We start from the raw sequence: 27,282 nt of genomic DNA, 5'->3' as shown, positions 1-27,282 counted from the left end.
CCAGCTTGCGCCAAGTGAACTTTGTGGTGGACAAATACCGTGTGTATGGGTTTCCTTTCCTTTCATTTCATTTGGACTTAAACACCGTTGAGGATGTCACTGTTCATTTCATCGACCCCGAAAACGATGAAAACAATATAGCTCATGAAGGAACGTTAATTATATAGTTATTGGTAACATTTAATTTTTCATGACGCAAAAGCTACTCTAGTTTTAAAGCGAATATATTTTAACAAAAATATTGACGGAGGAAAAAAAAAAGAAAAGTTATTCTGGTATATAGTGAAAATCGAAGGTGGTTATTAGAACAAAACGGCGTATATATCGAACTTTCAATGCATTGTTCTCTTTTCCTGTTTTCATTATTACTAGCTGAACCTGTGCTATCTACTCAGCGCATCGTTCTGTTATGACCATGAATCTCCTTCCCACTGTGCATGCCTCCTTACACAAGTAAAGGATAGGAGACTCACAAAGGAAGTGAATTGCTATGTGTATATGTTGGAGTGAGTTTGTAGCAAATTCGTAGAAGTAACACGATATCAAGCGGAAATGGTTTTTTTTCTCTAATAAATCTATATCCGTCCGAGTACCTCTCACTGTGTTTCTTGAGGCCTTAGGAGTTACCAGCATGTAATAGGTTTTGCCATTCAGATTTAAGCAAAGCGCGTGCAACGTCTGTCAACCCGCCATACGTAACTTCTCTACTGGTTGCCTAACTCCATAGTTTCGGCCTGCAACAATGTTAAATTTATGGGTTCAAAACGGCCCCTAAAATGTTGAATAGAACAATAACGACAGGGTTTCTGGAAATTTGAATGTGAACTGGACAATCTATACAAAATTAAAAAAAAAAAAAAATGTTTCTGGAAATTTGTGAGAGGCTGGCAACACTGTTACTTATCGTACACAGGAAAAAATATTTTCACGAGTACGCCAGACGTTGGGTATAATCATGCAAGAAAATTAAGAGCGAAAGTTCAATACCAAGTTCCGAACGTGTTTCCACCGGGAATCGCTCTGTACAATTTTTTCGACATTTTGGTCTACTCTAACGTTGGCAGCCTTAGCGACGCCCCTAATGGTTACAGAGGTATAACCCATACCTCGTTGGAAATCTTATGGGATACAGATTTTAACGAGGTAACTTTTATGCCGCCCGTGCCCAAGCCGTAAAAAAAAATCAAAATATTTGAAAAAAAATTCGAAGTTTGTGGGACTAGGGCAACACTGTTATTTGTCTACATTATTGTACAAAAAATGAAGGACGTATAACAAAGGAGCAAAAAGCTTCGGAACATCATACCTACGTTAACCATCCTGTATATTTTTCGATGGCAGCCCTTGCGACGCCCCTAATTGTCACAGAGATATGAGTTATACCTCATTTAAAGCAAAATGAACATAGATTTCAACAAGGTAATTTTGGTGCCCTCCTTGCGTATGACAAATAATAGTGTTGCTATAGCCGCACAAACTTTGAAAAAGTTCTTTTTCCCGATTTTTGACTTTCTCTTCTTTTAAGGGTTGGTCATGAGTGGCACAAAAGTTACCTCATTGGAATCTGTCTTCTATGCTTTCCAACGAGATATGTCTTATATCTCTGTGACAATTAGGAACAAGTTTCCCCCCTCCCAAATGCTGAGGGGGAGGGGAAACTAAGACAGCGAAATTTTCCCCTCCTCCCTTCCGCTGTGGGACTCCCTATGTAATAGAAATGCATACCGTTGGAAAGTTTCGTCCTTCCTGAAGAAATACACCTAAATCATCACTCTAGGTTAATTAGGGTCCGAACTATGGAGGTTTAAACTGCTGGCTTAACCCTTGATCCGTTCGTCCTGAAAAAGTTAAACTGAAGTTCGCTGCAATGACATTTTACTGTAATCTCTTGTTGATATCTCGTATTTTTTTTCCTCCGCTAAAGTGTACCAGGAAATAAAAAAAATCCATTATCTTCGGCAACATTGCCATTAACAGGAGTTTAATTCTTTCGGACGAGCTCTTCGGTAAGTTTAAAAGTCATATTTGGTGATCATTTTTGGAGTGAGAATTTTTTTATATCATGTTAATGTTAGCCAAGTGCTGAAAGTACCAGTACTTCCGTACGTGAGTTTCGTCGTGGCTAAGCGGTTAGCGTACGCGCCTTTGGTGTGGGAGACCCGGGTTCGATTCCCTGCAAGAGCTATGTAGTTTGGATTCCACGTTGATTAGTAGGTCAACGTGTCATATAGCCTCGCTGCTGAATGGGGCGCTGAACTTAACAACCACTTCCATACGTTTCCAATCCTATACCTAATAGCAATAACGAAGTAGTATTTTGTAGTAAGATCTGCATCTAGGAATAGGAACAGAACTCGAGAATAATCTCTGCGATCCCTGGTTCGATCCCAGACCATGCTAGTTTCTGGTGGGCAATATCGTGTTCGTAGGTTTTTCCTTTTCCTCCCACATGCTTGTCACTACAGTTTTTCATAACCATTCAACAGTGTTCTTTAACCTAAAGAACACACCTGTGGAACGTGGAACTTTTATTTCACTTCATTTGTAAAGTCCAGAATCTTCGACAATACTGTGTGTCATTAAAAATACTTTAATTCCTTTGTTATGTTAATTAACAGTGAGTCGCCATCTCCCTTCGAAGAAGGAAGTCGGCAATCTCTCTTCCAAAAAGAAAAATCGATGCAACACATTACTGCGATTTGTAGACATCATGAGAATTTTTTTTTTTTTTTTTGGGGTACAGGAATATTGTAACATTGAAATTGTTATTCATCTAATTGCTTCATCCTTATAAAATAAGTTCCTACTCCCAGCCATTAGAGGGTTACGCCCTCTCTTTGGCATAGGTTACAATACGTATTGGTGCTGCTAATACAAGTACAATAGATGGTCTAAGTGCAATTTGGTTACACGGGGAGTTAATCATCATTTTATTCAGGTTCTATTTTATTTAATCATGGTAAAAAAAAAGAAAAGTAGAAGAAGTAAATGAAAAGAGGAACATGAAGTGCATTGTCTCAACACAACACAGATGTGATAGTGTACCAAATGAATGCTATGTTCTGTCCAACTGTGGACGTGATGAAGACCAACGGTGCCCTGGTAAGACATAACGTTGTTATTGTGCAAAGGATGAAGGGGCTATGTAATGAGGAACGACGGATGATGAAAAAGCTGCAACTGCGTCTAAATCCGGATGATCAGGAGGTAGGGTATAGCGGTAAAGTGCAAAGAGTAGCGACAAAGGTGTATCCTGTAATTTGCGAGGTGGATTGAACGGGATGTCTGCTTGCATTGTGGTGAGGAGTAACGGATGCCGGGACTCGAATCGGTTAGTAATATACTTCGTCCGTAAAGCTTCAAGATGGAACAGAAGATATGGAAAAGGCATAATGTCGTAAAGATCTTGAGTAGGACTAGGAAGTTTTATTCTGTAGGCTATTCGTATGGCATGTCGTTCTAGTATCTTCAGTTTTTCATAATGACGCTGGAGTGCGGCTATCCATGCAGTGAATCCGTAGGTCAGGACTGGTCGTAAGAAAACTTTGTAGGTACTAAGAATGGTATTTGCTCGTGGTCCCCAAGTAGTACCCGTGAGGCGTTTGAGGAGGTTAATCCTGTTATATGCTTTCTGTATTACATTCTGAAGGTGAGGGCGCCAAGTGAGGTGCTGGTCAAAAATAATTCCCAGATACGTTACATGTTTAGCTGGATGAACCCGCATGTTATCTACTTGGATATTCAGTAGTGAAGGATTTCGATGTACCCGTGATCTGCGTTTTGGCGGGAGAAAGACTATTGCTTGTGTTTTATCTGGGTTGAGTTTCAGACGCCACTTCGTACACCAGGTGAGAAAAGTTTGAATTGCTGCATTAATTTCAGTACTTATACGGTGAATAGTCCGGCCTAATGTAAGAAATGCCGTGTCGTCTGCATACTGAAAGATATGTGTGTTTGGCGGCAATGGTGGCATATCTGCTACATATAGAAGATACAGCAAAGGTGATAAGGCAGACCCTTGTGGTACTCCAGAAAGAATAAATATCGGGTGCGAGAGAGTGTCATTAAGAGCAACATAAGCAATACGGTTGTGAAGAAAATTATAGATAAACCTGATATATGATATGGGAAGTGTCAGACGGATAAGTTTATATATGAGAGCTGCATGCCATACCTTATCGAATGCCTTTTCCAGGTCGAAGAGCACTAGGCAAGATGGAAATTGTGTATTAAACTGATTGGTAATAATATTAGACAGACGAAGTAACTGATCATTGATACTAAAACCGGGGCGGAAACCAGCTTGATGCAGAGGGATTATATTACGTTCTGTTAGATAAGAATGAAGGCGTCGAACAAGTATTCTTTCAAGAATTTTGCAATACACAGAAGTAAGTTGAATGGGCCGGTAAGAAGAAACAGTATTTGGTGGTTTGTGTGGTTTTAGGAACATCAGTGTTTTGGAAGTCTTCCACTCACAAGGAACAAAGCCTGTCCGCAGGATGAATGTATAAATGAGAGAAAGGAGGAAAAGCAGCTGATAAGGCGCTTCTTTAATATGGCGATAAGTGATCCCATCGAAACCAGGTGCAGTATTTTTCTTGTTCTGGACAGTTCGAGTTATATCCGTTACTGTAATTGGTTTTGTAAGAGCAGTCTTGTGCGGGAAAGTATGAGAGATGTCAGGTTGAAGACAAAAGGTGTCAAAATTAAGTTTCTCAACCGGATGAAGACGCTGAGAGTATGCAGGTGGTAATGGGGTAAAGATTCCCTGGAGATACGTTGCAAAAGCGTCGGCTTTATCCTTGTCACCTTGTAGTGGGGAATCTTTATCTATTAACGGATATGAAGTACGAGTGGATTGTCCTGTGAGCTGACGGAAGCGCTTCCAGTATTGTGTTGGATGAGCTGTTTCGGCTAAGGAATTACAGGCTTTTACCCAGTTGCGTAATTTATAAGCTTTAAGGTAATTGGAGACGGTGCGTTGAAGTTGACGATGATGACGAAGAGCTTCTTCGTTTCTGGTATGGATATATTCTTTGTAAAGGGCTCTGGAACGTCGTATGAGAGGTAAGTATTGCGGAGGTAACGGAGGACGGCTTGGAGAAGTAAGCTTGGTAGTAGGGATGTGTTTATTCCCGGCATTTTGAAGTGCTGTGTTGATAGTATCTAGTGTAGTATAAAGTGCTTCTTCGGTTTCTGGACTAGGAGTTTCCGCCAACGCAGTAGCTATATCAGTTCTATAAGCTTCCCAGTTTGCTTTATCGAAACGCAGGATACGTCGAGCAGTATGACTGGATAGGGTTTGAGAAGATTTTAAACATGTGATTGTTAACTTGATTGGTAAATGATCGCTACCCAGATTCCCCAGAACTGTAACATTACAGCGATTATGAAGAGAGGCAGAGGTAATCACAATGTCTGGGGTGGTTTGTGAGATGGGTCGTGTGTGTGCTGGAAGTTGATGAATGATGCCTGTCGTGTTTGTTTCAATGAAGTTAATGAACTGTTGTTTCTCTCGCTCTGGCCGACTATGAATGTTAATATCTGCCATAATGATATAGTTACGGAAGTTATTGGAGATATAATGAAAGAAGTTAAGTGGGATAGGGTGACCTGGACGTATATAGATAGTTGCAAGAGTGACATACAGTTCGCGAAAATAGGTCGTGACTATAAGGTATTCCGGAAGTCGAAATGTGAGGAAATGTTGTCGGATGGCAAGAGTAACAGGATAGCCAATAGCTACGCCGCCATTTGCGCGATCATGAGAAACCCTTCGAGTTGTTATACAGCAAAATGCATATTAACCAACTGTGATTATTAAAGATAAAATCTAAAAACACGCCACTACAGTATATTTCAGTGTACAAAATTTATTTTATTGTGAAGCTTATTTAGGGTCCTAATTACTATCTGCATATTTTTTCTATACCACATCTAATCTCCAAAATTATTCACCTGTACCTATAATAAAACTTATGCCATCTAGTAATTACATAAAGCTTATTACATATCAATACTATTAGAATTCTAATGAAGAAGAGTAAGTATATTTGTCCTTTAGTAGCTCAAAAACTACTTGATCGATTTCAATGAGGCTTCTACCGATACGTTCAGTGAAACCTCAGTGTGGTTACAGTCCTCCTATCAATTTCCTTTTGTTCCAGGGAACTGACCAATAACATGTAAGGTAGAACAAAGTATTGGAAAAGCGTGTATTATTACTATTACATAGACTATTTTTATTAGTATTACATTAGCCACTCATTCGTTAAATATGAAGTCACAAAATTTACTTCATGAGAGCTTTCTGAGGCACAGAATAATATTTACAGTAATTCAATATGGCGGTCACAGGGGGGAGGAAATGTTTGTTTTCAACTGATAAATTTATGGGCGCACAACTTTGTATATGAGGGCTTTTCGATATACAGAAAACTAACATTACACTTATTACACAATGTTTTGGAAAATCCATCCCCCAAAGGAAGAGAAGTAAAATCAATATGGCGGATTCGCAGAAAAGAATCTTTTTCCTAATACAAATGAACAAAATTTGGTATATAGAGGCTTTTGATTTACAGAACTCAAATATCTCATTGATTTGAGAAATTCCTCTCAAAAGGGACTAAAAAGCGAAATCAATATGGCGGACACATGGATTTAGACAAGTACCACGTACGAAATTTTGTGAGCGGAGGCTTTCTTTGTACCCTGAATAGGTACACGTTTCTATTTGCATGAATTAAAGAAGTCAAACAGGTCCGTGGTGGAGGACGAATCCAATATGGTAGACGCAGTGGAGAGATGGAAGGTTTCTTTTGAATCGTTGGAAATAAAGACCAGAAATTACGTGGACTACAGCGATAGTCATCATATACAGGGTATGTCCTAAAAGTAAAGTCAGTGAATTTATTGTGACGCAGTCTAACCGGTTCAAACTGATAGTGGAGGAATCCAGCTAAGCAGCGCTCTGTCTCTCAGTGTGCTCCGAGTATCCGGAGAGTGAGGACGGGCGATGAATCTTTGTCCATGTGAGTTATTTTTTGATCTTGTGCAAGTGAAAATGCAGCTCTCGTTAGAACAATGATTCATCGCCACCGACTACCTGGTCAAAGTAGGGCTGCCAACGATCTCCCAGCTCCCGTACAGCCCGGACTTGGCTCTCCCCGACTTTTTTTTCTGTTTCCACGCCTCAAAACACCCCTGAAAGACGAGCATATTGAGACAGGGGACGAGATCAAAGCAGTTTGCACCGCAGCATTAAAGGACATTCCTGGAGGACGACTACTGCAACGCATACAAGAGCTGGAAGTTCCGCTGGAGCCGATATATCGGCGCAAAAGGAGACTGTTTTGAAGATTTTTAAATACTTGTAACGATAATTTCAATAAATGATTTTTAATAGACTTACTGACATTACTTTCAGGACAAACTCTGTAGAGATTGACAAAACTCGTTTCCGCATTATGGTCAAACAGTTCAAACATGGAGCTTAGCAAGTTGTTCGTATACAACAACTGCTTGTGCCAACAATGGTCGTAACGACAGATAGATTTTGAAGTTGGATCGTTCTAGGTGATTAAACATGGATCTTTTTGTGATTTTATCGCTAGTCATCAGTGGCTACAACCAGGCCCAGGGTAGTTAAGAAAAAAAACTGCAGTTTCTTTGAAATTTGACATGGAAGACGATCTGATGGATAGTGAGTGGACGGTACTTGGCACACGTGGTAAAGTTCGCCTCAAACGTTAATATTTCTTTTTATTATTACTATCATTGCTATTATATTTTTTATCTATTATTACTGTTATTACTATTTTTATTAATGTTATACAGGATGGCCCAAAAGTAAGTATACAGTCCCGTACTGATCAGCACACAGTATTTTATATCATTTCGTATTGTTATCAAACAGGTAGACCTAGCCTCTTTATTATTTGTTCTTAACGTAATTTTACTTATGACGTAAGCCCAGAACAGTCGAAGCAAATAAATCCATAAACTAGAATGTTATACTTGATCAATGCAGGGGTGTATATCTACTTTTGGGCCACCCTGTATATTCGTTATTTTCATATTTATTTATCGACACAAGAGGCATTACTGACCAACGTTTTATTTCTAATTTGTAGCATTTTTCTCCTTATATTTTACTATATTCATTTTTAAATGTCATTTAAGGCAGTTCGTTTTTGAGCAGTTCTGTTGACGATGATGTGGAACAAGTAGTCTCAGTGCTGACGTCCCCGTTAAGCCCTACTCAATCAATCAGAAAGGAACTTTGAAACGAAGGTAATGTTATGCATATGATCGAGTATCGATAACGCAGTGTTGTGAAAACTCGATTCCCGGCGGGAGCTCATGTGGTTCGGATTCCACATTAGTAGGTTCCGTCTCGCATAGCCTCGCTGCTTAAAGGGGCGTTAAACTCAAAATCAACTCAACCAGTGTTGTGGAACTCGATCCAGGTGACCGTGCTGTGGGTGGGAACCTCTGTGCTGAACAATTACAGCGGATCCATATATATAATATAAATATATATATATATATATATATATATATATATATATATATATATATATATATATATATATATATATATATAGATAGATAGATAGATAGATAGATAGATAGATATAGATATATAGATATAGATATATATATATAAAATTATATATATATATATATATATATATATATATATATATATATATATATATATATAATTTAATATGCATTCTTTGGCTTACATATTTTACTTCAATTTTGGAAACTGTTATATCTCCGCGAATAGTTCAATCTTCAAAATATCCCGCCATTGATATCCAATGGACTTATGTTGGAAAATGGACAATTTTTGCGGTAATGAACCCTGGAACATTGTCCTATTTGATCCGAGCCTGGATTGGGCGCGTTTTTCTTGAAATCTTGAGTGTTCTTCTCGAATGTGGCATTACCCAACAACTTTTCAGCACCCTTCAACATATCCTCTTGGTAGCGCACCCTAAAATGAAATTGCGCGCATGTTTTTCTTAAGTTTACTAATAGGAAACATAACAATAGCTAATAGAGAAGTAGTTAAGCATCAGGTTATATTTCTTTATTCAGGATGTGGCTACTATAAATTATATGTAAATGGTATAATGAATGTACAAACAAGTCCTTTGGATGCCCGTATTAATTACTGAAAATTTATGCTCGGCACTAGAGTGCCCAATATAACGCTACATTTAAACGAGATACAGAACTCGGTGTTACGATGTTTCAAGAAAAACATTAATAACATCTAGTGAATTTCTTTCTCGCACTTGAGTTAACTAACTCAGTACTGCAAGTGCTGGATGAAAAGTAATGGCAACATTATTGTAATTTGTGTCTGGCTTTTTGCGTAGAACATCTGTTTAATTCCTTCAATTTAATGACCTCCGACCTCTATCATTTTCTGCCACATGTGTGGAAGGCGTCGCACACTCATTGCATTGATGGCTCCTCTTTTGTCGTAGTGCTTACTGCAAAGTGTTACCTCCATTTTGGCGAAAAGGTCGTTACGAAGTCCCAGGAAACATTGTTGTGTACTGCGCCCACTTGCAGTGTCGATCTTCATTCACGCAGGTTGTTCGCCTTTCCGAAACATATTGTTATGACTCTTCCAGTTTACTCCTCTACATTACGGGACTGCAGCTTTTGACTAAAGCCAGGTTGTCATTTTACAAGAATCTTGTAGCTGTCGTTAAAAAATCTTGAACCCGATCTTTCTATTTACTGTTTACACATTATAACTTTCTGAAACCAAGAAATATATCTCCACCCATGTAGCACTGTATTCTAGTAGACAAATAGTGAACCTCCTCATTAAAAACGTATTTTGGCGCGCTTCTCCTCCCCATAAAAAAAAAGAATCGGTTGTTTCGGATGCGGCAAAACAGTTTTTCTCTTTGTCAGCGGGAGGTCGATAGCAGGTAGGAAGCAAGATTCTTGTAAAATGACAATCTGGCTTTACATACAGTCGTTATCATTCGCCACACTTTATCACCTCATATTTCGTTATCGTATATGTAATTCTTGTAGTGCTGAGACACACCCCTCTGACGTCGGAACAGTGTTGCCACGACTTTTTATCCAATCTGTAAATTCCATTTTTATTTCATAAACTTCTTTGTGACTATTTTATCATAGTAAGAAATGTACTGGGTGGTTGTAAAGTCAGTGCCTATTTGTAACAATGAATATTTCAAAAAGTAAACAGCCTATCACAGTTCTATTTCCATTGAATACGTTATTAGGGTGTACCATTTGGTTATTAAGTTACATTTCAACGTATGCACCCGCATTTTCTACACCCTTCTGGAATCTTTTAGGAACACAATTTACGGCTCTTCTTAGCATCTCAACTGGAACATCTGCAAACGCTTTACAAATCTTTTGTTCAATACTGTTAATAGCCCTTGGTTTTAACTTGTACACTTATTCCTTAGCCCAACCCCAAAGGAAGAATTCGCATAGAATTAGATCAGAACTGCTGCGACCGACCTCCAACCTCCAAATTTCATACTTGGTGGCAATCTTAGCTCTGTCTTCTACGCTGCATACATTAGCCACTTTGCGGTTTTCACTAGATCAGCTTCTGAAATCATAAATGGTAAACCTCACATTAGTAAACAGTATTAGACGCTAGCTGGAGCTAATGTTAGTTTCTAGGATAATCTAAATTAAAAATAATCTAAATTAAAAATAGGTATTGGATTTACAACCATCCTGTAGATCTGATTCTGAATGTGACTTGATAAAAAAAAATAATTTTAGCGGATTTTTTTTCCTGCTAATTACTGGTTGAGAAACTGATTATTACGTTGTTACTGAAGTATTTCAAAAAGTTAAAATTAAACCTTCAGAAAATAAGTAATTACATAATATGTACAATTTCAGTTATATTAATGCCAGTGTTGGGGGTCTGCTTCAGTCTTTAAGCCAATAGAATTCGAATTTGGAACAACGCTCAACCTAACTTTAATTACTGTACATTTTGCACTGTTTGTGAGACTAGACAGTTTCCCGTCACAATGTTTTGTTGACGAGTTATGATAGAGTTCGTACGAAAGTCAAACAATAAAAGACTGGCATGCAAACGTACAGCTACTGAAACACATGTAGTTGTATGTTACGCATTTCTTGAAATAAAATTAAATGAAATATTTCACAGTTTTATGTCCCATAGTTATGCCGTGTTGGTTAAAGGGGGTGATGATGATGAGAAAGGAATAAAATGGTGAAATGAAGAAAGTGAGAGGAAACGGGAGAACCCCGAGAAAACCCACGTACATGTATTTGTGAATTTTTTGAAATTTTTCAGTTTATAGTGCCATGGGTATTCCCTTTAGGCTAAGGGAGATGGATGATTAAGGCAAGTGAATGATGCTATAGTGCTACTAAAATGTCTTGATCTGTGACAAAAATGCGAACTAAAGCTCACACCCTCGACACACCCACGCGTTGAGCCAATAAGGGTTCAGCTGTTGGTAAACAGGAGAAAGGGAGTGGAATTCCTTCAGCCGATAGCAGCGCTTGGAACGGAAGACTAGGTGTCAAGTCAATGTGGTATATCAATAGAAGAAATTGTGGAATGATAATGTGGGAAAAACGGGAGTATCCGGAAAAAAACACGGACATGATGTTGCCTACCACCAACTTACTTGGTGGAGGATCGAGCTAGGGCCCCCTTGCACCACAGGTATATTTTTAACTGTGAATATGTAAGTAAAGAAGGTGTTAATTTGGAAATATTCTTCTGTAGTTCGAAACTACTGGTACTTATTATTTCCCTTATTAAACACTTAGATATACTATTTTACATATTTGTGCTATTCCTGCCTGGTGCTTTATCTTCTTATTTATTTTTTCAGGATCTCCATGTCCGCCTCTTCAAAAGGACAAATTACAAATGTACAGCATGAGATTTTGCCCTTACGCCCAACGTGTTCATCTAGTATTAGACGCCAAAAAAATACCTTAAGTATTTATTGAAACTTTGGCTCTATATAGTGTACCTCAAATTATCATGTGCATCTAAACTGACTTCTAAGTTTTTTCTTTGGGTCGAATGAATATTATGGTTTATATTTAATTTTATGGATTCATGTGTACTGCATATTTCATTGATTGATTTTACGTTATCCTTTATCAGCAGAGAGACTATGTAGGTACGTGCACTAATCACTAGACAAAGGATGAGGGCTTGCATATTTCGTGAATTCGGAATCTAAAGTTTCTAATATACCGGGTGAGGCATTTAAAACTGTTTTTGGGAATATCTGGAAAACTACAAATCGGAATTTAAAAAAGTTATAATAAAAGTTGTTCGCCTCGAAGGGCGACATCCAATGATACCACACTCGACCCCCTACTCCCGGGGGGCGGGAGAGGGGTCAACTTTGAAATCTTAAATAGGAGCCACCAATTTTTATTGCATATTCTAATTTTCCGTGAAAAAAAAATACGTAACTTTTGTATTGAACATATTTTTCCTTGCGTGATAGATGGTGCTGTAATCGACAAAAATCAAAATGGCTTAACCGCACGAAAAATGAGGCATTTAAAATTGTTTTTGGGAATATATGGAAAACTACAAATCGAATTTTGAAAAAAAGTATGATGAAAGTTGTTCGTCTCGAAGGAGGACATCCAATGATATCACACTCGACCTCCTATCCCCATCCACCGTGGGCGGGAGGGGTCAACTTTAAAATCTTAAATAGGAACCACCATTCTTTTATTTCATATTCTGATTCTCCGTGAAAAAATACGTGACTTTTGTATTGATCATTTTTTTTCGCCCCGTGATAGATGGCACTGTAATCGACAAAAATCAAAATGGCTTACAAACACTTGAGAAATGTGGCATTTAAAACTTTCTTTTTTTTTTTTTGAATATCTGGAAAACTACAAATCGGATTTTGAGAAATTTGTAACAAAAGTTGTTCGTCACGAAGGGGGACATCCAATGATACCACACTCGACCTCCTACCACCACCACCCTTGGGCGGGAGGGGGTCAACTTTGAAATGTTAAATAGTAACTCCGTTTTTTATTCCTGATTCCCATTCTGCATGTAAAAACACACAACTTTTGTACTAAAAAATTTTCGTTGCGTGATAGATAGCGCAGTGATCTTCAATAAATCAAAATGGGTAAAAACTGTTAGGGATTATCCGAGTCATTGTTTATGAACTCGAGTTTCGAGGCGAATCGAGTTTGATAAATAGCTCTCATTCTGCTCGTTTTAACTCGTTTTAAAATGATGGCCTGATGAGACTGCAAAGTGAAAGTGATGTAAAATGCAAGCAGTAAAGTAGAATACTTTTTGTGCTGCTCACGAGAGGGGACACTGGTTGCCTCTAGTCTCGTCTCGATAACAAGACGACAAGCGATTTTTATAACGACCTTAGTTTGCCTCGGCTCAGCTGAGCCGATGTCTCGACCCAGCTCGCTTGAGGTGAGCCATCGGCTCGGTTGGGATAAGCCATTTCCTTTGTTTTGTTGAATTGAGTCTAAAGCTCGAGCAGGGTCGGTTTGGTGAACTGTTAGCTCGGCTTATTGTTCGGTTCGGCTCGTTAGTGAATGAGATGTGAGCCGAGCTGTTCAAGTAGTTGATAGGCCTAAGCCCGGGCCGAGCAGGTTTGAACTTGTTTAGCCGGCGCCTTATAACTTTTAATTTTTTTGGCTCGAGCCGGAATACTTCCTCCTCTGGATCTCAAACTCCGAAGTCCTTGCCTCCTAAGCTTCACGACTACCGAGGTCGGAAGACAACTAGTTTCTAGTATTGAGAAACAAACCGCCTATCTTTCATATTAATACACGGTGTTGTAATAATAATAATAATAATAATAATAATAATAATAATAATAATAATAATAATAATAATAATAATAATAATAATAATAATAATATGCAGTAGTATCATTGATAATAATTATATTGTCTATGTAGGATACTTGAAGAGAGTACTTGAAACTACACACAGGATTTGGCTCGTTTTATGTCGACTCGACTCGAAACTCGACCCAAATTCGAGTCGAATTGGAGGGAAATTTTCTAGTCGAGCTCAAATATGTTTGTTTCGATTCGAGCTCAAAGAAATCTATTTCTAGTCTAGTCGAGTCGAGTTTCACAGAAAACTCGCTCGAACTTGCCCATCCCTAAACGCCGTTGACAAGTGATAAGAAAATGTTCGAAATGGTGACTATTTTCTGCGATACATTTTTTATCATTAAAATTACAGTCTATGAATCAAGGACTGCGATCGTGCGTCGCAATCCATGGTCAGACTCTCGCTGTACATGTAAAATTGGTAATGTGTGTTGCAGAAAACGGGCACCATTTCGAACATTTGTTTCAGTAAACAATGGAGATGTGTGAGAAGCAACGAGACTCTCCTAAAACAAGCACCACGATGGTGAGAGGCAAGAGGACTCGCCTTGAAACAAGCACTTCGATGGTCAGGGTCCATGACATTTGGGAGCGAGATGTTTAAGTGCGGCCGCTTGGGCGCGAAATGTTTGAACACAAAACCTTTTATACAAATAGGTTTCTTACCTACATATACTGTATTTCATAACTAGAATCCGGATATGTAGGCACTAAAATATGAAAATAGGCACTGGAAATTTCAAAAAAACTTCCCCAACAATTTTCCAAAAACTAAAAATAACATCTTGAACACAGCAAAGTTCCTGAACGTCATGAACAACTTATCTGTACCAGTAAAAAGAAAATAAATTTAAAAAAATGCAGCAAATTCTCGACTATCGGCATCTCTAGTATCAGATCTCCGTACCAGGCTCGTATTCAGGGGGTCTAGGAGGCTGGTTTCCCCCTAAATTTTTCCTGCCCCTCTAAAATTTTCACGGTAGTCTTGCAAATGAACTATAATATGGTTGGATCGGGTCCCTCCTAACTTCAGCCGAGCCCCCTACATTTTTGGGCTTGCTACCGGCCTGCTCCGTACTAGGCGACTTAGTTTTGGAAGAATATTTCTTTTTTAATAAATTAAGATGTATGTAATTAGGACATGTAATTTGTGTAAAAAAAAAAGTTTTCTGTAAGATTAGTTATTTTAAAAATGTGATTAAAATGTGTACAATACTGCACATATTTTCATTTTTGCATTTTCGTTTTCTATAATAAATTATTAAAAGAAATGTTACAAAACATACGAAATGTTTATTAAGTACTGGTCTGTACCAAGAGGTCAGAAAAATGAATAAGATCTGTTTTGGGAACAAAAATTAAGTTTTTAATCCTATGGGTGGGTGTTTCAGCAAGTGAGTATTTATTGAATGCTTTTTCTGTTATTCGATCTGCCCATTAGGCCGGATAGTTGAGACTATTGTATTAGCAGAAAGTTATTTCAGATTTCATAAAAATAGGCACTAGCTATTCATTGAAATAGGAGGAGTGGTCCAAATAAAATTTACTGTAGGCAGCCTGTGACACCCCAAACTAAACTTCTGTCCTTTATAATATATCTAACATAAAGGAACGATATTGATCGAGTTTGCAGTTTATTGATACACTTCGAAGGACAGAAAAAAGCAGAACTTAGTGTACGAGGCAATGCTTCGAGAAGAAACCCTCCCATGGAAAGAAGAAAATATATTCGGGCAGATGAAAAATTCGTACTGTTGTACAGAAATTCTGAAACTGTTGATATTGTAGAATACCGTAAGACACTTTGCACATCAGGGGTTACTTTGCACAAAATATGAAGAGTTTCACAGTTCTCTGTCGGCAAAACTATGAACAGAAAACAGAAAGTTTCAACTGGTACCGTAAGATAGAACATTTAACTGTATTTTGGCTATAATGTTGGCGTTAACATCAGTTCCAATTACCGAGAGGATTCATTGTTGTAGAGGTATGGAAAGCAGTCACTGTAAAGGCCGCCAAAATTTGAAAGATATCAAGTACAAGATTTTCCGTCAAAGTTAAGTCAGTTTCGTAGAATACTACCGTGTATAATGAAACTTTGATGCAATAGTTGAAATTGAAATGCGAAACGTTTTAAAGTCATTAAAAAAGTAAAACTAGGAGAAGGGAGTTTCAGTCTGTACTCGGGGTTACTTTGCACCGGTCCAAAATACCACTTAGATAGGAAATTATTACTAATGGAACCTCCTGCATTCTAAATTTAGGTAAATTTCCTATTTAGGAAGATGCTGAAATGAATTTCTTGTTGGAAAATAAACTATGAACAAAGGCGGATCCAGAAAAGTAGTTTGAGAGAGGCTTTACTCCCAAAGACTTAGTTTTTTTTTTTTTTTTTTTTTTTTTTTTTTTAATGACTAGACTAGAAATTACTAGGATTTCAGTTTATACGCATAGGAATGACTAACATTAAATTTTTAAAATAAGAAATCGTGCAATTTGGGTAGGTTTCAACCTGAAAGTCCCAAATCCCGTAAATCTCCCAGTAATTTTCTTTAAAATGGCTTAAATCTTGTGCAAAGTAACCCCGTCTTACGGTACTTGCTGGGTTTGGCTCATAATTCCGTCATGCAATGATAATGCCATGGTAAATGTAACATAAGATTTTTTTTCCTTCTTCATTAGGCATATACAAAAATTTGCTAGAACAAAACTAGGCCTAAGCATTTAATGCAACTGAGACTGTTTACCATAAGGCATACTGTAATAACGTAACGAAAATTTAGTTTTTGAAGATTTGTTTTTTTAGAAAATTGATGTCAAATTTCATCTTTCTGAATTTCTTAAGTTGTGCAGTTATTTTTTATGAAAGAGTATTAGTGATATTAGTGTCTCTTTTCAAGGCTTTTAGTGCGAAAACATCCGGGTCCTCGTTATGAAATACATTATAATTATAACCTATTTAAGTAGATTAACCTATTTAGATATACGGCTTTGAGCCCAAACATCTTGCGCAGAAACGGCCTTTCGCCCAAACGTCCTGCTCCGGATGGTGAAAGGCAAGGGAACTCATATTAAAAAAGCATCCCGAAGGGAACAAATTATTACTACATCCACGTCGTTGTTTCTGAGAAACGCTAAAACTAGATTTTAATACATTGATAAAAACAAACCTTAAGTGTTTCCAAATGCTGTCTCTTTAAGTGACATCTGTGACAGAAATTACACTAACAATGTGGACATAGTAATGTATTAAGTTCTGGAGGATCAAGTGTTTCTGCTATAAAACACCGGTTTATCATTACAGATTTTATAATAACTGCCTTTCTAATATGAGATTGTAGAGGAGGAATCAACTATGATGTAATTTGGTGGTATTTCCGAAAATATCACAAGTATTAACTTTTCTAATCTGATGTGTATTTTTTAACACTTTAATTTTCCCGAGTGTTTGTAACCTATCTTTATTTTGTACATTACAGCACCATCTATCACGCAACGTAAAAATGTTCAATACAAAAGTTACGTATATTTTCACGGAGAATCAACATATGAAATAAAAAATGGTGGTTCCTATTCAAGATTTCAAAGTTGACCCCCCTGCCGCCCCCAAGGGGTGGGGAAGGGGGTTCGAGTGTCGTATCACTGGATGTCCCCCTTTGAGACCAACAATTTTTACAACAACTTTTCAAAATCCGATTTGTAGTTTTCCAGATATTCCCAAAAACAGTTTTAAATGCCTCATTTCTCGTTTGTAAGCCATTTTGATTTTTGACGATTACAGCGCCATCTATCACGCAACGAAAAAAAATGTTCAATGCAGAAGTTACGTATTTTTGTTTTTTACGGAGAATCAGAATATGTAATAAAAATGGTGGTTCCTCTTTAAGATTTCAAAGTTGACCCCCTCCCGCCCCCGGGGGTGGGAGTAGGGGGTCGAGTGTGGTATCATTGGATGTCCCCCTTCGAGACGAACAACTTTTATTACAACTTTTTTCAAATCCGATTTGTGGTTTTCAAGATATTTCCAAAAACAGTTTTAAATGCCTCACCCGGTATATCTGGGAACAAACAGACATGCACATAAAAGAATTTTAGTCAAATTCGAATGGCGATTTCCCCGTTGGAATAGTTTACGATTTACAAACACTATGTTACAAAAGAAGAAATGAAGATTGCCTTGTTATCCGTTTAAAACGGGATTTTCGCTAATTATCCTCTGCATAACAGTCGTTTTCATACTGTACTGTACATATCTCCATAATTGAAATTATTATCCTGCATAATTGAAATAACAGAATAGAAACGGGATTTTACTTATTTTGACTTCAAATTAATTTATTTCGGAATTTGATTTTAATAATCATTTGATTATTTTTAAAAAAAATTAAGTGATTTAAATCTTGATTTAAATCAAAATGATTTATCAGAATTAATTCAATGCTCCAGATTAAATCAGAATTAATCCAATTCTCCAGATATAGCACTTGACTAACTTCTTACGAAGTCCAATAAATTATTATAGACTATCAATTGCTCACTTAGACAATTTATGAAGTTCACTTTAACGTAACAGTTTTATACAAATTAGATATCTGGATAGATACTTAAGTATTGTTAGCATATTTAAAGTACTATCAAATATCATGACATATAATTATTAGTTTTAATTAACTCAAATAAGAAGAAAATCAAAGCCCGCTGGCGAAAGGTTAAATAGTAACTTTAAAAATACCTGTACCTTTTCAAAGTAATAAATGCTGGTACCGTACGGTATTGGTTTCAAGGCAAATAGCTGTTTCTCCGAAATAATTTTAAAAAGTAAGCAAAGATTTTCGAGACATTCGAGTCGAATCAAGATTTTTACGAGCAATCGAATCGAAATTCGAAACGTGTCTTAACTCGTGCGCATCCCTACTTCTCGGTTCGGCTCCATAGTGAATGAGCTGTGAGTTGAGCCGCTCGAGCCGTTGACAACCCTAAACCCGGGCTGAGTAGTTTTGAACATGTTTGGCCGGCGCCCTATAACTTTTAACAAATTTTGGCTCGAGCCCGAATACTTGCTCCTCCGGAATTCAAATTCCAACCTCATGAACAGTCTTCACGACTACCTAGGTCGCAGTCAACTAGTTCTTAGTATCCAGATACATACCGCCTATCTTTCATGTTTATACACGGTGTTATAATAATAATAATAATAATAATAATAATAATAATAATAATAATAATAATAATAATAATAATAATAATAATAATAATAATAATTTGTAGTAGAAGTAGTAACATTGATAATAATTATATTGTCTATGTGGAATAATTCAAGAGAGTACTTGAAACTACATACAGGATTTAGCTCGATTTGGATCGTTTTGGCTCGACTCGACTCGAAACTCGAGCAAAATTCGAGTCAAGTTTCGAGTCGAGTTGGAGGAAATTTTTCGAGCCGAGTTCCCGAGTCGAGCTAAAGGATGTCTGTTTCGAGTCGAGTCGAGTTTCAAAGAAAACTCGCTCGAACTCGCTCGTGCTCATCCCTAAGTACAGTTCTTCAAATTAGAAAGAAATCTCGTTATAAGGTTGAAAGAAACTAAATTATTATCTTCAAGAAGAAGAAAACATGGTTATTTCATAAAACAATTTGGTCTACGCTAGAGCACTACATGTTCTGCCAGAGGTCCCTGCTTCAATAATCTATCACACAAAAGGCTACCCTTAATTTTATCGTGTACGTAGTTTCTTCTCGTCGTTCTCTGTTTCCTCCCACATAATTATACGAAGCCCTTCTCTTTGGTGGTCCAGTGGCTATGACGAGATTTTTTTAATAACATGGTGTTTCTAATTCGATTCTCGGTCGTGCCAAATTGGGGAAAACGTTTAATTTGCTTCTGTTGGTTTTCTTTTAAAAACTAGGGCGCAAATGGTAGTTGCTTGGATGAAAGCGGTAAAATAATAATAATAATAATAATAATAAACTGAAATCAATAGTTTGATATTCATCACAAGGAAACTTGTTTTTTGTGGTTTCTGTTAGTTTAGCAGTCGTAGCATTAATAAGTTTTCATAGTTATAATAAACAACGAGTTACCAAGTGTGTATGGATATTTCGATACTTTACGGTAAAGAAAATACGTCCTTAGCACACTGCGTGCAATTAAGTACGAATTATTAAAATAGAAAGGAATACGTTATGAGTGTGAGATTATTCGATAAAGAAAAAAAATCGTTAGCAGAATGCTTACAATAAAGTAGAGTTCTTGAAATTAGAAAGAAATATCGTTCGTTATAAGGTTGAAAAAAACTAAATTATTTTCTTCAAGAATGAAAAAACCGTGGTATCTTCATCATTCACTTTGCTCTGTGGTAGAGTGTTGCTTTTGTTGGTAGAAGTCCTTGCTTCAAAAACCCACCACGCAAGTTTATCTTAAATTATATCGTGTCCGTGATTTCTCTTCCTGCAGTTGGAAGGTGTACCAGGAATTCCACATTTGGGAAAAAAAATACATTTTTTCCACCGTGTCCGCACCGGGAAACGAACCCAGGACCGCTCGCACCAAGCGCGAGAGCGTTAGCGAGTACCCTATGTGGAGCTGCAGGAAAATTTTAGAATTCACCGGGTTTCTAACTCGGGACTCTGTATAATAATTCATATTAGATCATTGTTCCAATTTTGGTTCAGTGAATAAGCAACGACATTAATGTATTTTAACCAACAATGACGATTAGTTTAAAAGATATTATTATTATTATTATTATTATTATTATTATTATTATTATTATTATTATTATTATTATTATTATTATTATTATTATTATTATTATTATTATTATACAGCACAGTAACGCTTTAATTTTCAACATTGTACTCAGAACCATCATTTCCGATTTTGCCATGAGGGAGGACCAGAGTGTCACCTGACATAAGTGTGTTATCTGGTTTATTTGTTTACTAGTATACAATTTAGTACAAAAAACATGTGTTTCTTGAACTCAAGGAGGGAAATTATCCCCTGCCCTCCCCAAATGTCACCTGGTACATAGCACAACAACTATTTTCAAATTTCCACATGAAAACCACACCACACTGTGCTCATTTATTAGATTTACTACGTCATTTGTGTGTTATAAGTCTGGGAAAGCAGCGCATCATTTACTCTTATTATTATTATTATTGCGTTTCATCAGAACCTTCAAGAAATTCTCAAGTTCTGATTGCTTGTATAGAAACCTAAAATTTAAAAAATTAAAATTATAAAAATTCTAATTTAACCTCTAGTCATTTCCCTAGACTTAAAACAAAAGACACCAGACGAAATATTATAACAGTCGTGTATTTGATGTTTAATGAGAATTTCAGTTTTTTCTGCTTAAGAGAAAGAATATATTTTTCTTATAGCAAAGGATTGATATAAAGGAGTCAGGGAAGCACATTGCTATATAACAAAAGGCTTTACAAACTGTTAAAACGAATACAATTAATAGATTTCGTCCTATCTAGAAATCATAACGCTCTGCCACCTGTTGAACAGATGGAACAACGGGAGAAAAGTGGAAATTAATGTTTAAAAGTACTTGTATTTATTATTGCTTCTTAGGTGCTACCTAAATGTCTGTTGAGTCAAATTAAATTTAGATTTTTTTTTTGAAAACAGCTCAAAGGATTTTGTTTATATTTCATATATCAATATTTCGTTAGCAACTTTGTAATGTGTATAACTCGTTTCTCCGTTAAAAAGAAAAAAAAAACTAGTAACGGTAATTTACTCGTGGAAAGAGCTTTTTCAACCAATATTTGTTTCAGAAACGACTCAGACGGCTTTGTTCATATTTCACAAATTAACATTTCATTAATAATCTGACGAAATGCTGTAACTCGTTTGTTCTGAAAAGAAAGTTTCCAAGGGATACTTCACTCTTCAATACAATGGAACTGAAACAGAAACTTCAAAATGGAGTATACACGGTGGCTCAGTTTTATAGACCTTAAGTCTGGTGCATGGCATTCCCAGTTCGATCCCCGGCCATAGAACTTTGTGGTGGAGTACATCCTGTCCACTAGATTTCTCGGGATACTCCTGTTTCCTCCCACATTACATTCCACCAATTCTTCCATCATCATTCACTTGCCATAATCATCCGTTTCCCTTAGCTTAAAGGGCTTAACCATAGAACTTTACATTGAAAATTTTCATTTCATTTCTGAAAGAAAATTGAAAATAGTCGTGTTCAAGCTTCTGAAAGTACGTTAAGGCGTTAGGCTCTCTGATATGGATCTGAAGGCAGGCAGTCCTGCTTAGAAGCCAAAATTAACCCCTGACATGGTTTGCAAACTTTTTTTTGTGCGTGTGTGTGTGTGCTAAATCCCACAAAGAAAAAATCAGTTACTACTGTTTCCATATCTTTCTGCTTGATGAAGTATTGTGATTTTAGGAATTGCGTTATGGACCAAAACTGGTAATAATCTAAAGGGTCGAAGTCAGGACTATATACTGGGTGCAGCATATAATCGATGCCATCACCTTTCTTAATTTCTTGTTGCGCTTTTCGATCCGAGTATTGTTTTGTGTTATTCTGTTAGTGGTAGAGACCTCGCTAGGATTTAATCGATGCTGCTTGGTGAATTTCAAAATAAGAAGCTACTGAAATACTCTCTTTTTGGCATAAATTTGGAATCCCTTCCCTCTGTAACGCCCAAATATATATATATATATATATATATATATATATATATATATATATATATATATATATATATATATATATATATATACAGTTTGTTTCAAAAGTCCGGGAACACTTTAAAAAATATATTGTAGCCAAACTAGTAGCTTTGTAAACTAACGAAGTAAATAATTTGAAACATTGAAGTTGTATTTTTTTTCATTGCAGGTGTAACGGGTAGTTCCATGTATCGCCACTAGGTGGTACCAAAATCTAGGTGGCGCTTCTGCAGGTGAGAAGGCTTTCTGCGTCCTACAATTTGACAAAACAAAGAGTGCAACAGATGTCCAACGAAAATTTAGGTTGAAGTACGGTAAAGCAGCACCAACATGAAAGGCATACTACAATCGGCATGAGAAGTTCGTTGAAACAGGGTGTCTGTGTGCCAAGAAGACACATGGTGGGCCAGGTGTGAGTGCAAATGACGTTGAACGAGTAAGAGGAGCTTTCAGAAGGAGCCCGAGAAAATCGTTACCCTGTGCTTCACTTGAGTTGCAAATGTCAACAACGTATGTGTGGCGTGTTTTGCATAAAAAATTGAACATGAAACTATACAGACTACAGTTAGTGCAAAAGTTATATTTAGCATAGATGAAATTCAAGAGAGCCATCATAACTAATTGTTGAAAAATTACAATTTGTCTGTAAATTCAGTATGCGGATGTGTTACATAAAAAGTGCAGTGTAAGAACACAAACCAACGTGTACTAGGTGGCCATTAAAGTATAGGAATACTATCTAATGGATTCAGCGTAGGGTAGAGCTAGTGGGCCCGTGCAGTAGCGCGTCCGAAGTGACCAGGTGCGTCAGCAGTGGTAATTAGACTCGTATGCAATGGTACTGAAAACACGTGGGTTTTCACAGTAATATGAGTTTGCGAGTATTGCTATATTCATAAGCATAAAATACAGCTATTGTACACTCCAAAAATACTGCGCTGGGGGGAAATAGGGATGGCATTAAAAAGTTGACTCATTGACTAATCAGCATAACTTTAGATGCAAATGCTATATGACATGTTATATTAAATAAAATTCTGTTTTTAAAAAATAAAAAAATGCAGAACATTTTATCCGATTAATCACCTTAATTAATTAGTAAGTTTATTTTCCTCTCTATGATTGGAACAAATCTGTCTAATACATACTGGTTGAGCTCTGGTATTCTTATTGTCAGGTCTTTTTCGATTGAAAGCATAACCAATGGTGATAACCTTTCTTGGGACATTCAATTCCTTGAAAGTGTCAATTCTTTTCGATGTGGAAAAAAGCTTTTCTTATTTTCCTGACGCCATAGGTACACTTATATTAATTTCAGAAGCTTTGTAGATTCAATAAATATTTTTTTCTAGATTATTGCGAACGATTCATTCTAGCAAACTCAGTCCCTGACAGTGATCCGAATCCCTCCTCAGGGTTGACTGAAGAGTTCGTAGCAGAGATTAGTGTTATAAAAAAATGTATATAAAAATGTATATTACATTGAACACACTTTATTCACAGTTTATCCAGGAAAATTTAAAATAAATTGAGGAAACGTATCTAGTGCAAACAACATTACTGCCATAAGATATCCTGTAAATTTAAACTGGATTTTTTTTTCGAACACTCTCCTGAATTGCCCTTTGCTTGTTTTGTCTAAGCCTTAATTCCAAGTTTTTACTCAGTTGATAGCTGGTCAATGTTTTTTGAAAGTTATTTACAGAAGTCGTGGTATACAATCCATTCAGAATGTGTAGGTTATTTACAGAATTAAAGCACACACAATAAAATTAAATCTAATAATTAAAAACCAAAACAGCTTATACAAAAGAGGTACTGGTATATGAATTCCGAATGTCACATATTCATACATCAACACACACACATGTGCGTAAAAGGAAAAAAAAAACTACATTCCAAATCATCCGTCTTGATTGTTACGCAATGCACGATGAACACAATATACTTCCACGTGAGGCGAAACAATGCTTATCAATGTCATATGTTCCGGAAAAGAAACCTCGAAACCCGCCAGATGTAGGATCAGCATGTAACAAAAGCCAAAAATCAAACAACATCAAAACAAACAGAATTGTTAGTTTTACGCCCAGAAAAGTTAGCTGGGAGGGGTCGAAAGTATTTGAAAGAGGTCCAATACGTCTACGTAATATGGAACCTGTCTTATACTGCACCCGAAAAGACACTAAGTAATTCTTAATTACTGTTACCTATATTTTTAGAAAAAAAATGATAGAACGATTATTTGTATAAGAAAAGAAAGAGTAAGTACATGATGACGCGTAAAATAAAATATTTAGCCTACATCAATCATTGCTCTGTTAAACAAGTATAGTTCGTTAGGAAAGCCTACAAATGTTAGTCAAGTTTCAAAATTTTTCGTAGTGTCCGCACCCGGTGGACCCCCCTCGTGACTACGGCCCTAAGCATTGCTAACTAGTCCCAAATTCAATGTGGCGTTCCCCATCATACAGTTTTATGTGGAAATTATTAAGAGTATAAACTATACTTATTTTATAAAAAAATATGTATATACTAAAATACTATTCACAGAGGGGAGGGGACGATTCTACATACTGACCTATTAATATTTGATTCACAAATTACTGTAGAAGAAACCTTCATTATCAATATAAGCTAAGAATTAACTTGTAAATGCAGGTCTACTTTCATTTGTTTTCTGCTCTACTAGATACTTTCTTTCTTATTTTGTAATTCTGAAATTACTTTTTTTAATTGTCATTATATTGATTTGCTTCAGTATGGTCCCGTAATTTAAAAACATGAATACATAAAAAAAAATTTCATTGGTTAATTGCTAGTGAAATAAAATTCAGAAATCTTATTTAGCGCGAAAAACCTTCTCGTTCACTGGAAACCGTGCTGTGTTGCAGAAGCACTGCAACGACCAGTCCCTTTAACTTCTGAGATAGGGGAAAGGAGACTTAACATTTGCTCCAGTTGCCGCGCTGAAGGAATCTGGTCGTTGTATACTCGCTGCAACACAATATAAATTAGAGACTCTGTGACGGATTATTTTTCGCTTTTTAAAACGGATTAACAGAACGGACAGTTACAGAAGTAAAAAATATGTTATTTAAAGTGTATATATGCGAGTATTAAAAATATTTTTTCTGGTCTTTACTACTATTGATAATAATATTTCTTCTTGAAATACTTTGGTCGTTGCGCAACGCTGCAACACTAACATTAGCCGTCACTGGCATTAAGTATGTCCTCCAAATCGATCGACGGCTCCTGAGCCAGTAGTGTGACTTATTGTGAGCCATTTTAAACGACCTCATTTATGCGTATACCCACTGTCGTTGACGCACCTGCACCCAATGGACGCACCCCTTCGCTATCGCTCGGGCCTCCTGCTCTGACTCGGTTAGATAGCATTCATGCTATTGGGTGATATCAATAAAACGGAGAAGTTACTCATTATTCCAAAGTTTGTAGTAGTTACTCGCATTGGTATCAATAAAAAGAGAACCGAGTACTACTCGTCTCGGCTGACCTCGAAGAAGCCCCGCCCTTTTGAAGTAACCACACCTCTATTCTTGAGCCGAGTAACTACTCTGCGTTTGATATCAATAAAAATCAAAGACTCCTCTGTGATGCTTGTAACTTCTCCAAATTTGTGGAGGTGACTCCGTGCGAAATGTGGCAGAGTATATGATTGTTTTGTTACGTAGAAAAAACTCATAAACTGCATAGAAATGTTGCAAATAGAGATTACAAAGAACATTATACTTTCATGAAAGAAAATGTAGAGTGGCTGGCACAACATTTTTTATGAGAATCAACCAAAATTCGGAGTGGTGCACTACGTAATGACGAAAAGATGCGGGTTTTCTTGCGTTACGTGAGTGATCCGGGATTCCAGGTCGTAATTTCAGGAGATGCTGGTGTGGCTCAAAGTACTGTGTCTATGACTACTACAAGTGTAATGGATGCGATTATTGCGAATTCTGAAAATTGATTGTTTACGGAAGTGTGCTTAATATGCAAACAGCAAAGGCAGAGTGGCAAGAACAATATACATTTTCGGGTGCTATCGGAGCACTTGACTATACACATGTGGCAATGAAGAAACCTAGTATTTTGGAGACGAATACGCTAATAGGAAGAGCTCCTTTGTGGCTAAACGGTTAGCGTACATGCCTTTGGCATGAGGGTCCCACGTTCGATTCCCGGCGGGAGCTCATGTGATTCGGATTCCACGTTAATCAATGGGTCCCGTCTCATATAGCCTCGCTACTGAAAAGGACGTTAAACTCAAAATTAGCTCAACTCATCTCAACGGAATGGTGTATACATGAGAATGTATTTTGTTTATGTGAAGGCGAAAGGGGATACGTAAGGTGTGGAAAACGCAATCACATGGACGTGTTTTATGACGTGACTGGCTGGACGTTTTTTTTTTAAAAAAAAAGAAAGAAACAAAGGGGTCAAGTGTCTGATTTCGTTCTTAAAGCCAAACAATCTACAAAGACCTTGGACAACACGTGATATGCTTAATCTTGATATTGCTGGATTCGAATCAACATCCAACAGCTCCAATAGGTTTTATTCTCGCTCGAATATTAAAGATTCTCTTTTGGATTTGTGTCTTAGTCGCAGATGTATTTGATATTTC

The sequence above is a fragment of the Thermobia domestica genome, chromosome 17 (assembly GCF_964235325.1).
Source record: "Thermobia domestica chromosome 17, izTheDome1.hap1.1, whole genome shotgun sequence".
Taxonomy (NCBI): Eukaryota; Metazoa; Arthropoda; class Insecta; order Zygentoma; family Lepismatidae; genus Thermobia; species Thermobia domestica.
The sequence above is the reverse complement of the archived record's forward strand: the minus strand, read 5'-3'. Positions refer to the sequence as shown.